The sequence below is a fragment of the Pleurodeles waltl genome, chromosome 9 (genome assembly GCF_031143425.1).
Source record: "Pleurodeles waltl isolate 20211129_DDA chromosome 9, aPleWal1.hap1.20221129, whole genome shotgun sequence".
Taxonomy (NCBI): domain Eukaryota; kingdom Metazoa; phylum Chordata; class Amphibia; order Caudata; family Salamandridae; genus Pleurodeles; species Pleurodeles waltl.
In genome coordinates this window covers 972744025-972760656 of record NC_090448.1, presented here as the reverse complement: position 1 = coordinate 972760656, position 16632 = coordinate 972744025, and the positions used below count along the sequence as shown (strand labels likewise).

Here is a 16632-nt window from a genome sequence, read left to right as displayed (position 1 = left end):
AAATGGTATTTTGCTTGTGAATTAGTATCAGACTCTCGGTTTTAAAAGTCGATGTCTCTCTGAGGCCAAACAGACAGCAGCATATTAAATGACAAATGGATTCAGTGTGATAATTACACAGGATACATTCCTGAGAGTGCCGCCACACTGATTTCCAACTGTATCTGAACGCTCAAGCCGGTAATGTTAGGAGTCGAATATGTAAAATGCTTTGAAAAGTTCGAGCTCCCAGGGCTGCTGTCATATACAGCTGAAGGTTAGTGACACTATACGACACGGCTAAACTCTCTGCCCCCCTCATTTACCTGGTTATGGCGATGTCCTGTTCTCTGGAGAGTTGCATGCCATGATCTTCCTGTCTCTTTTTCAAGAGGGCCTTCGATATTAGGGGATCCGATGAATATGTGGGGACTTGTTTAAAAAAAAAAAAACTCGCCATTCCCGAGATAGGTCGCCCACCTGCTGGATACGTCTTCAAAGATTACTTTCAGTGAACCCCCTCAAACTGTCGGTATTGGACCTGGAGACAGCATGAAATAACTTAATTAGGTCCATTTTACAATTTATATCCATACTTGTTATGTTAATTTCTGGGGGTATCCTTGCAAGTCTGGTGGATTTAGGGATCTGAAAAATCCATTTGTATGCTCTCATTTGACATTTTTCCAGAGTTTTTGTTATCCTGCCTGGGTATGCTAAATGGCCATACGTAATAGTGGGTGGAAGTTTTGCTTTTATAACTCTCCTAATTGATTCTGATGTAGGGGCTTGGAGCCGGAGATAGAGTTTAGCTAAAGCATAGGTGGTTCTCTCTGCCATTGTCCTTAGTGCTGTTGCCTGGTGTACTATTTTACTGTTTACTGGCATTAGATAGCCATACCCCAAGGTACTGATATTTTTATTCCGTGTCTATTCATAAAGCGCCAAGCTTCCATGCTCTTTGATATTCCTGCAACTGGCGTCCAAACACAATACCTTGGTTTTCACTGCATTAACCTTCAGAGTGTTTTTTCCGTTGTAATCATGCAGGTTGGTCAAGCCCCTTTTCAATCCCAGTTGAGTCTGGGCAAGCAGGACTAGATCATCGGCATATTGGATTATTGGAAGCACTGTCTTTCCTAGTTTCGGGGGGGAATGGATTTCCTCTGAGTAGGTCCTTACCAAGGTCAGCCGTATAAAGATTGAAAAGGGTGGGAGCAATGACACAACCTTCTTTTAGGCCTTTGTTAGTATATATTCTTTTGGTCACATGCGTGTTCGAAACCTTTACTCTCACCCATGTAGAGTGCCATTATTGCCGCCAGTAAATTCCCTGGTATCCCCCAGGAGGCCCACTTCTTCCAGAGTATATGGCGTACTACGCCATCAAAAGCCACACTGTAATCGATGACGCACGCAAACAGTGGTTGAGCAGCTGGTTTAAGGGTTTTCTGTCGTAAATATGCAAGAGCCAGCACATTGTCTAGGGTGGATGAGCATGGCCTAAATCCTGTTTGGTACATTGGTATAATATTATTTTCTTTACTCCAATGTTACAATTCCCGAAACAGGACCCTTGCAAAGGCCTTGCCGTCTACATCCAATAAGGCTATTAACCTGTAATTCCCTGGAGGGTAGAGTCACCCTTTTTAAAAATGGGACGCAATAATGAGCCTTTCCAGGCTCCAGGAATGTCTGATTGACATAGGCAGTTGTTGAAGAGGGTGGTCAAGGGGGCTGCCCAAAAGTCTTGGTCATCCTTAAATATGCTCCGAGGTAGATCATTTGGGCCTGGAGCTCCGTCCCTTAGGATCATTTTAGTCGACTTGGCTGTGACAGTTTTCTAGACCTTCAAGATCGAGTTGCCTCCCCATAGTACCCTGGGTTTCAATGCGTCCTGGATCTACATAAAGGGAGCCTACATGTTTTTCCCCAGATACTGGCTGCTATTGCCTTACTTGCTGGTCCATGTTCTAGGGCATTTATGTAATTTCAGAACTCTCTACTTTTGTTAGGCGGCAACAAAGTTTGTAGGTGGATCCAGTGTTCTTCAATCTCCTTCGGCTTCAGTTTCCTTACATTCCCTTAAGATCTTTCCTCACCGGTCTCCTGAGAGTGACATATGCCACTAGCAGTTGCAAAGGAGATGGAGCATGCTTCAACTGAGGGGTTTGGGGGCGTTCTAAAAAGTCCTTTTACTCCTAGATAATCCTATTTGACAACAGGGATGGATGGCTTATTGGAAGATCTAAAACATGATATTACTGCTAAATGCACTTTGAAACATTTTCGACAAAGGCCTACTTGTGATATATGTAGTAGATAAAGCAATACTTGTTATGTAACAGATGATATAGGACATCCATAAACGTTCTTTATAATTATACAGAAAGCTATCTGGTTGTTTGACTGAGATTGGTATCATCAGAATAGGTATCTTCACTGGCTGGTGGTTGTGATCTAGGACTTGGAAACAAAGGACAAGTACAAGGAGTAGTAAATAGTACAACTGGAGATTGTGGATATAAGGATGGTTGTTTTTGCGATGTGGGTGTTCAAGGCTCTGTTAACCGTCTGGAATAAACCACAAACATAGAACTGAGGTCTTTAAACAAGGTCCTTGGGTCTTTCGTTCTCTCCTCATGGTACTGACTTTCTTGTTCAAAAGGCTCATATTCTTCTAGATATTAAACAGGCCTAATCTTGCTTATTTTTCTTGTGTCACCTAAAAAGGAAAATCTTGCCTTCCGTATACTAATCATCTTCCTTGTGGTATTTAACATGAACATCTGATGTACTGTGGGTTCGGGGAAAAAGGGGACATCATCTGATTCTTCAACATCTAATAAATGGCTCAATGGTAAAAATGACACCTTACTAGACGAGATATGTTCTGGTATCAATGGTATAGTAATGCCTTTTTCTGAAATTGAGTGATTTCTTTTCTCATCAACTGTGCCATTGAAAGTACCATCACTTACAGGGATGTGGAATTCCTATCGCCCAACACCCGGGACATCTTGTTTGGGGTCAAGGGCAACAAGTTTTTATGTTTACTTTGTCCTTGGGACAAGTAGGCCCAACCCTCTGCAGCACAAACCCTTTGGCTGCCTGTTTACAGAAAGTGGAACTCTCTGCAGTTGAGGTAATGTGTTTCCAAAAGATAATGCTGTTCGAACTTGTATTTATGGTTCATTATTTGAAAGCCTTCATTATTAGGGTGAGTGCTGTAAATAAATGTTTTAAGTTCACACTTCACTACTGACGTTCGTTCCAGTACAAAAAAAAAAAAAAAAAAGTGTATACACATGTTTGAAAAGTTTAGGCTATGAGGCTAAGTATAATGCTCCCAGAATGCTCTCTGATTAGATGCAAATTAAGTGTCATTTAGTAAAATGTGTTAATGCATGCTAGTATTTCCCAAAAATATTTCTAATGGAAAATCAGTGTAACCATTTTCAACACGATTATGGGAAGCATGAAAATAAACAAACACTGACAAAGCCAACTGATCTGACATATTTTTATAAGTCTTTTAGTTTCATCAATGCGTGTCTTGTGTTGACATGGCTTTTGTAACGCTTTATTGTTGTGGGAGCTACCAGGCCCTCAACATTGTAACAAACACTGGCAAAAAAAAAACCAAAAGTTTTTAAACTCTGAAAGCACACGTTGCCACTAGTGGCATAACAAAGGCCCCGCAGCCGCCCTCCAGGGGGCCCCTTCAGTACAGCACCTGCCCTGAGTGAGTCTGGAGAGGGGGCTCCTCCATGTTCTTTGCAAAGGGGCACCCTCCAGTTTCGTTACGTCACTGATTGCCACTGTAGTTCCTGACACTGAACAAAACTACTTTGTGTGCCAATATGCTCCTTGTGGAAGAGCAGAATGCGATCACTCACAGTAAAGCCAGCTGAAAGAGAGAGAAATAGAAGTTTAATAAAAACAAAATGTCTTTATTAACACCAGACCTAATAAGGGACCAAAACCCACATGTAGGTAGCTTTTTGCATGTCGCAAACAGCGACTTTCGCTGTTTGCGACGTGCAAAAAGCACATTGCGATGCACAAACCCAGTTTTGCGATTCAGTAACCTGGTTACCGAATCGCAAAACGGGTTTGCGACTCGCAATTAGGAAGGGGTGTTCCCTTCCTAATTGCGAACGCAGTGCAATGTAGGATTGTTTTGTGACCGCGAACGCGGGCGCAAACCAATCGCAGTTTGCACCCATTTCAAATGGGTGCTAACACTTTCGCAAAAGGGTAGGGGTCCCCATGGGACCCCTTCCCCATTGTGAATGTCACTAAGCATTTTTTCAGAGCAGGCAGTGGTCCTGCCGTTTCATTTTTCGTTTTGTAATGCATCTCGTTTTCCTTTAAGGAAAACGGGCTGCATTAAAAAAAAAAAAAAAAAACTGCTTTATTGAAAAGCAGTCACAGACATGGTGGTCTGCTGTACTCAGCAGGCCACCATCCCTGTGAGGGCCGCCATTCGCAAGGGGGTCGCAAATTGCGACCCACCTCATGATTATTCATGAGGTGGGCATTTGCGAAGCCCTTGCGAATCACAGATGGTGTCAGGGACACCATCCTACATTCGGATTTGCGACTCGCAAATTGCGAGTCGCAAATCTGAACCTACCTACATGTAAATTCTTAAAGAAAGTCACAAAAGTGCCCCCATGGTATATGTCGTACCCCTATAAAATATTTGTGAACTGTATTTTAGCATGGGTAAATACGATGTGTAGATTTGCTCATGTGAAAATCTATTGAGCATTTGCAAGTTCATTTTCCCTCCAGCCACTTTCTTCCCAACCCTGGAAGAAGTTCTAATTCTGCCATTGTCAGGAGTAAATGTCCAACCTTTCTTATTATGGGAAAATATTAGAGAAGCTGGTGACAATCTTTAAAACATGCAGGTTAGTAGGTTTGCAGACTCAAAGGCATTCCAGCCCTGGAACTATTGCTTACTGCTTCCTCCAGCCCCAGTATGCAGATCTGCAGAAAGGTGGCAAAATAAGGAAATTGCTACAGTAGGGATTGCAACTGCTAGGATTCAAGCCCTACTATGGTAGTAGCCCTGGCATAATCAGAGAGGCTATTATCAGAGCTCTTACATAATGAGATTGCTGCCATAATTTGTCGCCACACTACATGGCACCAAAGGGACAAGTAGATCTTTTTACAGGACAAGTAGATTTGAGAAGCAACCTGTCCCCTGGACAAGTAGATATTTTAATAAATTCCACACCCCTGACTTACCTAATCAACAACGTTTTCTTCAATTATTTGTGAAACATTGACATTCCTCTGTGACATTGATATTCATCTGTGTCTTTTCTGCACTTATGAGAGCGCTAAGATGGCCGATTTCGCTCTCTAGAAGGCATCTGGTGTAACTTTTCTGAAACTTTCTTGCAGGTGGAGGAGTGTTCTTGTTCCAACAGATGTTTGAACAGTTGGCTTTGTGATGTGTCTCTTTTGTGATGCTTCTTGGTACACTCTGAAGTACACCCATTGACATTACCAGAACTGGAATTTCCATGTCTCTAGACTTTCTAAAGCCAAATTAATAGTCTACCCACTCTGCCCTTTAAGATCTTTGAATATAAAGTGCAACCAATGTAAGTCCTTAGCTTTGTGGGACGGGTATAGGTAGTAGATTAGTAGATGCAATAATTGTAGGGATCTTCTGAATGTAGTCTTATTTTCCTACAAGTACCGTGCGGCTTAAAGAGGCCTTTTTTTAAGAGGTTTCTGGCATGATGCTCAGTTAAAGTTTAGTCAACTGATGTAAAAAAAATACTTCTAACAGAGTAAGTCTATTGGCAATCCAAGTAGTGTAGGGTGAAATTAGTTACTTACCTTTAACTCTAGTTCTCAAGAGTTGGTATCTTGCATATATTCATATGATTGAATCATTCCCCATCAGGCTTGGAATCCCCAGTAAACAAATAGCAGTAAAATGTGTTAACACTGCCCTAGGCCTCAACAACAGTATTTCGTTAATAGCACATCCACCTCATCTCAAGTAACCTGCATTTCAGTCAATAAGGTGGTATTGCCAGCAATCCTACTTCTCCTAGAAGCCACCAGAGCTCAGATTTCATAAAGCAAGCATGAACAGAGTATATAATAACTGATCCTCTAACAGGGGAGTAGGGTCATATGAATATATCAAAGATACCAATGCTGGAGAACTGGAGTTACAGATATTTAACTCATTTCTTCTCCAGCACTGGATCTTTCGTATAAATGATCTGCTTGAAGCATATGCTTGAATCAAAATAGTAAGCAGTACCTGACAATCATAATAAACACAATAAATATAGGAAGCAGACTGGCTCACTTTAAATGAAAAAGGTTACGAAGAACAGCCTGCCTCACCACTGAGTATGATTCAGCATTCACATCAAGACGTATTGCTTTATGAATGCGTTCCTGCTTTTCCAGGTAGGTGCACAGGAGTTGTCTTACAAAGGAACACTTGTGTAGAGTACTGAAGTTACAGCCAGGCTCCTGGTGGGAATGTAATTTTGCTGGTCCCTGGAGCGGATGCTAGACATTGTTGTAACAGAAGGTGAAGCATGCTGACACCAATGTGCTGTTCCCTGTTTGGAAAGGAACAGTCTATTTTTGGAAGGCTAAAGGACCCAAACAGTTGGCCAGTAGAGTGAATATCTTTCCTTCTATTAAGACCTAATGCCCCTGGGTATATGAAGCAAGGGCAACTACCTCTAGGAAGATGTGGTTGGATTTGGAAAGAAGAACAGAAGAACAAGGCGTTCTTGGAGATTAAAGTCCAATAGGGACTTTGAGAATAAACTTGGGTTTGGTCCTTAAGATCACTCTGTCCTTACTTAAACAAAGATAGAGTTCTCTTCCATTAAATCCAAATATTTATCCTATGTGTTGCACCGAAGTAAAGGCCAAGAGAAGCAAAGATTTAAAAAAAAAGAAACCTCTAATCTGTTTTATGGATGGGTTCAGTCAAAGGCAACAAAAGTTGGCTCAGGACAGTATTTAATTCCTCAAGTACTGGTGGGCACCGTAACAGGAATTGGACTCTGAAAAGTCTCTTCATAAATTTGGCTGAATTGTTTTCCATTCCCCAGAGATTGCTGTCAGAGGAACTCTTATTATCAAATAGCTCAAAGTACCATTTGCAGACTTAGCAGATACAGAAGTATCAGATAAGGAGTTATTGTTATTGGATAGAATCCCTTGGTGTTGCATCTGACACAAAAATGTTTCCTTTTGGAATTGTATGTTCTTGTGCCTGCACTCGGTCTGTGCCAGAATGTTTCTACATTCTGCTGAGAACTCAAGATGACCATATTCTAGGTTGTCCAGTACCATGCTGTCAGGTTCAGTACCTGAAGATGGTGATGCAGAATGTCTCAGTTGTAGTAGGAGAGTAGTTTGGGATGCATCTTCAACGGTTTTGAAGAGTGCGTTGAAAGGTTTAGGAGCTCCTTGAACCAATACTGGTAAGGCTAGATTGGAGTAATGAGAGTCCAGGTACAATGGCGTGTATTTCCTTTCCTTTTTACTCTAGGGATCAGGGGAAAAGTAGAAAAGTGAAGGTAAAGACGCTGGGCCATCTGATCGAAAAGGCATTGCCCTTGGAACTGGTTGCCAGAACTTGCTGGCGTAATATTAGCATTTTTGTTGTACCAGTTGGCAAACAAAACCATCACTGGATGACCCCATTTGTGGAAAATGTAATTCACTTGGTCTTGGTGGAGGTCCCATTCATTACAGACTGATAACAATCAACTGAGTGTGTCAGCTTGATCATTTTGCCACCCAGGGAAACGGTCCACTAAATGTCCATGTGATGGCCCAGTCCCACAGAAACTATGCCTCTACCGACAGGCCGGGACCTGGATCTTCCTTGTTTGGTAATGTAAAATATCAATGTTGTGTTGTTTGTTCTGATGATGGCTGCTTGACCTGCCAGCTTTAGGAGAAACACTTGGAGACCAAGTCTTCTGGCTCAGAGCTCCAGGATATTTATGTGGAACTTCCTTTCCACAACTAATCACAGGTCTTTGGTCATGAGCTTCAGCAAGTATTCTCCCCAGCCTTCCATGAAGTTATCTTTTGTTAGCCCCACACTGTCCAATGAAGGATGAAATGGAAGTCCAGCATTGAGATTCATAGGGATCTGTCACCATACTAGTGCTTGTTTTAAACATCTCGTAAATCAAACTATATCGTCCCATGTGCCCTAAATTTGCTCTCATTGGCTGTTCAGTTCTTGGTGGATGGATTCCTTCCAAGCCTGTGATAGGGTGTAAGACCTATGCATGAGGACATCAGGCCTAACAGGGATTAGTATTGTCAGACAATGCCAATCTGTTTGACAGAGAAGGTCTTTACTATGGTCTGATGTTTTCTAGGCCTATTCGTTGAGGAGGAAGCTTTTCACACTTGTGTGTCCAATATTGCTTCCACTAACTGCTCTTTTGTGTGAGGTTATGGGAAGGACATGTCAATGTCAAGTGTAAGTACTAGTCTGTGGAAGAGTGTTAAGCCAGCGACCATCTAAGCATTTATTTCTTCCTTTGACAGAGGTCTGCCGAGCAACTCCAAGTATGGATATACTTGGTAATCCTATCCCCGGAGGTAACCTGCAACTGGCGCAAGGCATTTAGTGAAAATGTGCAGCGCTGACTTGAAGTCGAAGGGGAGCATCTTAAATTGGTAGTGCTTCCTCACCACTGTAAAGCACAGACATGCTTCCAGTGTACTGGGATGTGAAAATAAGCATCCTGAAAATCAAGGAAGTCAAGTAGTCATACTCCAGGAGCATTAGGAGAACGTCTTGGAGTGCAATCATACAGAAGGATTGCCTTCTAAAAAGCTTGTTGAGTTCCTGGAAATCCACTATAGGTCTCCATTGATCTGTATTATTTTTCACTTGAAAAATCTGGAGTGGAATTCTTGATTCCTCTGGGCCTTTAGAACCGCTTTGATAGTTCCTTTCAGGAGGAGAAAGATCACGTTTTGTTGCAACTCCCCCAGACTAAGATGATGCTCCTTCCTCAGCTGGCACGCAGGAGGTTTCTGAAGACACCGTAAGGTATGGCCTGATTGAGCAGTCTGTCTCACTTAGCAATCTACTATTATGGACTCCTATGCAGGGGCAAAAAAATAAATCCCCCCCTGCCCTCATCTGCTGAGGCAGAGTTATTAGTGGGGGCAGCTGCAAGAGGTCAGACAAATTGTTTGGTTTCACTGGGAGAATGATTGGGAGGTGTTCCTTTTTTGTTCAGAACACTTGCCATAGTTTTAGCTGTTGTTTCTAATGGATGTATAACCCTGGTATCTTCCAGATTGTCTTGCATGGTAATATGGATGGCTTTCTCCTCTGCACTGGTGGAAACCCTTGCTATAGGCTGGACATTATGATCCATGAAAAAGCATAAAATCTGCCTGCGAAACCGACAAACTTCCATAGATTTTTCCAAATCCGTAGCCGTTTCCATATTCTGCAAAGTTTTATCAACATGCTTGCCAAACAAGTTGGCTTCATCAAACAGCATTTACAAATTATTTTCTAGTACCTCAGGATGGAAAGTGGCGGGTAGTAGTCCACACCAATTGCCAAACCTGCATTGGATACATACATAGCCGCTGAAATTGCTGCATCTTCTCGGACAAGATTTTTAGCCACTTCTTTCTTTTCCTCCAGTATGAGATCAATTAATGGCGAGATATCATGCCATATCTGTAGGGTATAGAGAACTAGAACTGCAAAGGTATTTGTAGCCTTGACTGATATAGCCACCACAGAACCAAATTTACTGTCTAAATTGTTGTTGCGTCTCTCATTGCCATCAGAGGAGGAAGGGGTGATTGGGTATTCTCGATATCAACAATAACGATAAAGATCTCAATGTCGGCAACAATTTGGTTGCTGACAGGGTCGTCAACTCTATCAACATCAACAACGAAGGCATAAGGGACACTGGTAACGCTGTTGACAAAGTCACCAGTAGATACTGCAAGTCAAACTGAAGGCCCAGATGGTTTGATTTTTTTTGCATAGATTTGTGATCTTCATGTTTGGAGCATTTCTCAGAGAAACTGCTCCCTACATGCCTTTTATGCGCCACTTTCGCAGAAGTGTTTGAAGAAGCACTTTTCATAGAATCATCTCCTGATGAGTACATCCCCTCAGAAGGGAAGTATATTTTCTTCTCTAACCTATTTAACGTCAATTTCCATTCTCTGTCCTTTAGGGTCCTTGGTGGAATGGTACTACACATGTCACAGCATGTGTAGTATAACGACGACAACAAATACACTGCTCACGTGGGTCATCAGTATAAAACTTTTCTGATCAGAAGTAGTACAGGCCTTGACAAGAGATTTCTGCTGTCAGCCATGGTGACAGCTAGTAGCTGGAAATGTCTCCCTGGCCCAATTATTAAAACCTTTCCATGAAAGCAACTTACGATCACCTAAAAGCTGAAGGTCGGGTTTGTTCTGTCCCTGTGTAGAGCAGAAAAACAGATTAAGATTACAGAAAGGTTAGAGAAGAGTTCTGCCTGGGGACGCCTTCTCAAACAATGTGCAGTAGAAATCTCAGCTAAGGCAGTCACTAGAGCGAGTAGGAAAGCTGCCACTTCCACCTCATTGGCTGAAGTTCAGGTTGCATCAAATGAGGTAGATGTGCTACTTATCAACACCGTTATTGAGGTCAATGGCCATTTGAACACTGTACTGATATTTGTTCTGGGATTCCCAGCCTGATGACAGAGAATGATTCAACCAGTGAATGTATGAAAGATACAATGCTGGAGAATTAGACTTTTTTGTGAAGTAAACCGAGCAGAGGTCATGGGGACTACTATCACACAACATGCAGTAGAAAATCCAAAGTATGGTAGCCTCTGAGGGAGGTGATTACCCTGATTCTGCAGTGATTGGCTGAAGTATGGTTCTTTTTAAATGATGTGTGTAGCACACTAAACCATGGGGGTCATTACGACCTCGGCGGTCTTTTCAGAAGACCGCCGAGGGAGACAGAATACCGCCATTGCCGGCGGTATTTCTGTCTCCCTATTATGACATTTCCGCTGGCCCAGCGGAAATGTCACATCAACATTGCAGCTGGCTCATAATAGAGCCGGCGGCAATGCTGATGTGCAGCAGGTGCAGTAGCACCCGTCTCACATTTCACTGCCCGAAATTCGGGCACTGAAATGCGCGACGGGGCTATGCCTGGGGGCCCCTGCACTGCCCATGCCAAGTGCATGGGCAGTGCAGGGGCACCCCAAGTCCCCTTACCGCCGGCCTTTCCATGGCAGTGTGTACCGCCATGGACAGGCCGGCGGTCGGGACTCATAATCCCCAGGGAAGCGGTGCATGCACCGCTGCCCTGGGGATTATGACCGCCAGGCGGAATCCTGGCGGCAAAGTGGAGGGGCTGGCGGTATGGCAGTGGCTTTTCCGCCACGGTCATAATTGCTGGCGGAACACCGCCAGCCTGTTGGCGGTGTTACCGCCAACATACCGCCGGCCGCCAGGGTAGTAATAACCCCCTATGTTTTCTAGCCCTCACATGCTGCATATAACATTGTATTGCTTTCTAGTTACACCGTAGGATTTCGACTTCGACAATAGGGAATGATTCAAGCCTGTGAATCTATTAAAGATCCTATATTGGAGAATAATCGAGAACAAACACATAGGTATTGTAAATTAGACAAAGTTATATAGGACTTTGCAGAAAAAGGTATAAAGCTCCAAGTGACAAAACGACGTGTTGCATGTGCATTGTTACAATGATAATTAATCAATGCAAAATGAAAACAAAGAAAAACCTTGGCTGGAATGCACTGCACTTTCATAGACTGCGAATAAAAAACCCTTCATGTCTAATATTAAGAGCCCATCTGCCTTCCAAGCCAAAGCTAAAAAATTGAAACTTTTTACCCCAATCAAATTTAGCACATTAGGCAAAATATTTAGCATTTGTTTGTAAAATCATAAAAAAGGAAAAAATATGTGGTTTTGAAACATTGAAGTGGAATGGTGGTATACACTCCAATCTCTTACTCGGGCACTATTCTCACAGGGACCATCAGGGCCCCGTGGGTCATGCAAAACAGTGGGTTAAAGCATAAATTAACCTCATCTACAATAAAAGTAAAATGATATGGAGAATGTGCAATATGGTTAGGGCTAGAGACCTACAATAACTAGCCTGTGTACCAGGAAGCACATTTTTTAATGGCCCCAGAAACAAAATAAAGAAAAACAGAACACGGTATTGAGGGCTCCATATAACTATATTTCTATGTTCAGCAAGCTATTCCTCCACCATTTTTTTTTTGGGAGACAGCACACCTCTGGTTGAGAAGTCTCTGCCAATGGGTCAAAGAGCTCTACATATTGACAGAGTGTTTGGGACATACCATGTAGTGATTAGTTGACTCTGGCTTTAATAAAAGCAGGAACTGCATCCTGATTTTTTTTTTTTTTTTTTAATAACTTTGAAGGGCGTGGGATATCAATACATATCATGTTCCTCACAAAAAGGTGAGGAAAACCTGTAACCGACTAAGGCACAAACTACTCCCTAAAAGATAAGTATCAGATATTTTTGGCACACCAGCTAGCTGAGGCCTAACATTTTTCACAGATTTTGAGTCAATGTCAGGCGTGCTGAAATATAAGCCTAGGAATTGTGCTCACTTCGGACAATACATTATTTTATTTGTAGTTGATACAGAAGCTAAAACAATTACGGAGTAAACACATTTTATAAACATTCAATTTAAATTACATTTCAATTTCTCTTTATTCGGTGCATGAACACACACCGTAAAAGCATATAGTCATAAAAACCTTTAAAAGACTTATGTTAAAATAAGAAAATATGAAAAATATGGATAACATACACAGAAAAACATTACGCTTCAGACAACTGCACAGCCCTTGAACCAATGTCTTCATCCAAAGTGCAGAGTGCAAGCAAGATAATAAAAACCATACCAGTTATAGGTAAAAACAACTAAACTAGCACAAAATTTACAAGCTGCACTTCGCAAAGGGCGCAGCGACAAACTACCATCCTATAATAGTTACAATAAAAAACAAACAGCTGCAGCGGTACGGTTTGTCTATGCTGAATGGCGCACTTCAGAGCAGAAACCACCACTAGGTGCACTTTCAGAGAACGAAGATTCTGCAAAAATAGAAGGGCTGTTATTTGTCTGGTAGCCAAGGCTCTTTTGAGAAGGAGGAATAGAAACCTTTTGGTAAAACAACACAACTTACAAAAAATACAAAATGTGTCAAAGTTTGCAGGGAGTACTCATCGCAGGAGAAGACCATGATAAAATTTGGATCAAACTGGCTCGAAGAAAAAACTAACTGGCTCCTTATCAGACCTAGTCTAAAACTGTCCAGTAATACCCTAGCCCAAGTTTTTGGCACCTGCTCCAAATATGGTTCCAGCCTTAATGTGGTTTGGACCAACAGGTACTCCATGTTGGCTATTTTTTGAAGCTTCAACAATTCTTTTTTCTCCCTTCTCCTTAAATCTGAATTTGCGCCAATTTTTTTATTTATCTCTGATAGAAATGTTAGCCGACTGAAAGAATATGTCTAGTCTGCCTAACTTGTTACAAGTATCTCTGATGTACGTTACCCAAGGAACACAAGAGACCCTGATACATGATAAGCAATCCAAAATGATCATCTTAAGAATAGCTCCAGGGTTACTCCAGATAGAACACCATAACATCAACTACGCCAAAATGATTTCACGAGCAACACACGTTCCTTGTGGACTGTGTACGTCGGCAACCCTACGGGCCTCCTAGGATACATCTGCAGACTCAGTTCTCCTCATACTGTATGGCAGAGGTCTTCAAACTGGGGGGCAGGCTTCCCTAGGGGAGCCTCAAGTGATCCCGGGGGGAGCGCCAGACACTGGCCAAAAGAAGCATTCTACAGATAACGCCTTTGTTTTAAGCAAAAGCTTGTTATTGCATTTTGAAAAAGGTAACAGTACTTAACTGCAATGTTTAAGTAGGTCTAGACACATTTAAACATTGTCATTTTTATGAACCAATTGTGAAAAATTCTGAAGGGGGGGACAATGATTTTTATTTTTCAACTAGAGGGGGGGGGGGGCGCGCAGCATTAAAAAGTTTGGAGACCACTGCTGTAAGGACTTAATTGCCTTATGGCCCCACAAGCCAGAGCCATAAGTTAGGACGAGTATGCACTGCCTTTTCTAAATGTCAGCTATGGACACGAAAGGCTTATTACCGATTTTGGAAGCTAAAGTAATAGGGAAGCCAATTGAGCTACAGAGCTTACGTCTCCCTTGTTTCAAACACAGGCCCCCAAGACCTCTGGGAGTCAAATGCGAATCCCAGATAAGAAAATTTGTGAGTTCTGGAATTGGGGACACCCCACAAAGTGAGGGTTCGCAGCTTTAGATTTTTGTGACCAAAAGCCATAACAAAGGTTTTGGCAGAGTTCGTAAACAGGCCTAGGTCATTCATAAAGTTTACGAAAGTATCTAATAGACGCTGAAGGCCGCCAGGTGTTCTTCTAGACAATAGCACAGAGTCATCTGCATATAAGAGGAAGGGATGTTCCGCCTGTTCACAGCTGGCATATCCTTTCCCATGTTGACTAAAATAAGAGTACAGCTCGTTAACGTACAATAAAAACAAAATTGGCCCTAAAAAAACACAACCTTGCCGCACGCCATGGCTCAGATCAAAACTCACCAAATTTACCATCAGGCCCAAACCTGACAGAGGTATTCAGATTTGTATGGAGAGCTCTTACAAAGGACACCAAGTCTAAGTGCAACGCCTTTGATTTTAATACCTCCCAGAGTTTGGACCCAACCACTCTACCAAAGCACATGCCAGATCCATAAATGACAGATACACTTGACATTTGTTTTGCTATGGTATATTTATGGATTAGCAGATGAAGGACAAGCCACTGCCCTTGGGTGCCCAGGCCTGTTCTACAACTGTACTGGGACATAGGAAAAAATGTGATTCTCAGTAGACCAGGACATGATTCTGTCAAGAGCTACTCTGCCAATTACTTTTACACTAGAATCAATGAGGGGGATGGTTCTGTAGCAACTAGGAGAGGCCCTGTTACCTTTTTTGAATATGGGCACAATAATGGCTGAACACCAAGACTCTGGAATACCAGTCTTACAAGAAGCATTGGCAAAATTGTCAATAATAGGTGCCCATCAATCCACCTCTAGTTTATAAAGGTCCATAGGAACCCCATCAGGACCTGGGGCTTTAAAAAAATGGGCCTTTAAACATGGGGCTTTTGCAGATTGGCTCTGCGACTTCTTCTACTGTAAATTCAATATCCAAAGGATACACAGGCAAACTTGAGTCAGATACTCTCTTAACAGAGTCGGCTTAGAGGTAAACCTGGCTAAAGTGCTCAACCCAAGAGCATGCTCGAATATTAGCATTCTGCAAATAATGGAATAATCCATTGTTATTTTACTCGCAACGTCACCCCAGTTTGAACCCAGCCATATGCAAATCGGTCTTGACCTTGCTCACCATGGGAACAGTCCAGCCCGAACTGCCAAGCCAGGTCCTCTCCGGACCAGAAACAATCCCCCTGTAGGAGTGAGCAAAAAAGTGATGGATTAAACCCAGATCTGTGACTGGGGGTGAATGTTTGACAATGTTCAGCATTCCGTCCATCATCTCTTCTTTTTGTATTTGTATCCCTAAGAGGGAAGAGTATGCCCAGATCTGGGTCCCTTGCTCACTGTGTCACTGGATTCAATCTAGCCTGCCTGATAAGGGGCAGTACCCAGAAACCAGTCCAAGGATGCTTGTTTCTGGTCCAGGTAGGACCTGGCCTGGCAGTTTGAAATGGGGAGTACAGTCAAGACTAATTTGAATATGGCTAGGTCCAAACTGGGGTGGCATGGTGAGCAAAAAACGATAAATTAAACCTATATCTGGGACTGGGGTGAATGTTTGACACTGTTCAGCATCAGTCTATCATCTTTTCTTTTTGCAGATCTTAAACAACGTCAGATGAAAGGTCTACCATGTACAGTGCTCTAAAATCAATCTATCTAAAAAAATCAATCTAAAGCACCAGATACCATGTCTGTTCTATCCTTACCAGCCCACCATGATGGAATGTGATTGCCCTTACTTATCCAGTTTCACAAAAAAAACGTTGTCTAACCACTTAACATTTAGAACAACCAAGAGTGTGATCCTGCAAGGAAAAGCAATTCGGTCCTTAACTCTCCCCAAGAAGGCACACTACTGGTGTGACCAAAAAGCAGCTGTAACATGCTTTTATCCTTAACCCACCACCTCCTTTAAAGGGAATGCATGTCTGATCTTCCACAAAAGAGCCTAGTCTGTATTTAGCAAGCCCTGTCATAACAAGATTGCACATCTGTTCCTACCTACTTATGCACTGCAAAGAGTGGTGCATACATTTCTTTTCTGAACACTACCATAAACAGACAATCTGGGTATCCCTTTCCTTGTGTGACAGAGGAGTTTGGAACGGTCTTACACCCAGCACCTTCAATGAAAATACTTGCACATCCCTCGGATCATGTAGAAATGAGTGCATGGTCACCCCACCAGCAGAAGT

At 42.4% G+C, this 16632-nt stretch overlaps 1 protein-coding gene across 2 annotated transcripts in view; it reads right to left on the bottom strand.

Moving 5' to 3' along the window:
* SPTLC2 (serine palmitoyltransferase long chain base subunit 2) overlaps window positions 1–16632 on the bottom strand; it is a 327100-nt gene that overhangs the window by 132264 nt on the left and 178204 nt on the right. The window lies entirely within an intron of this gene.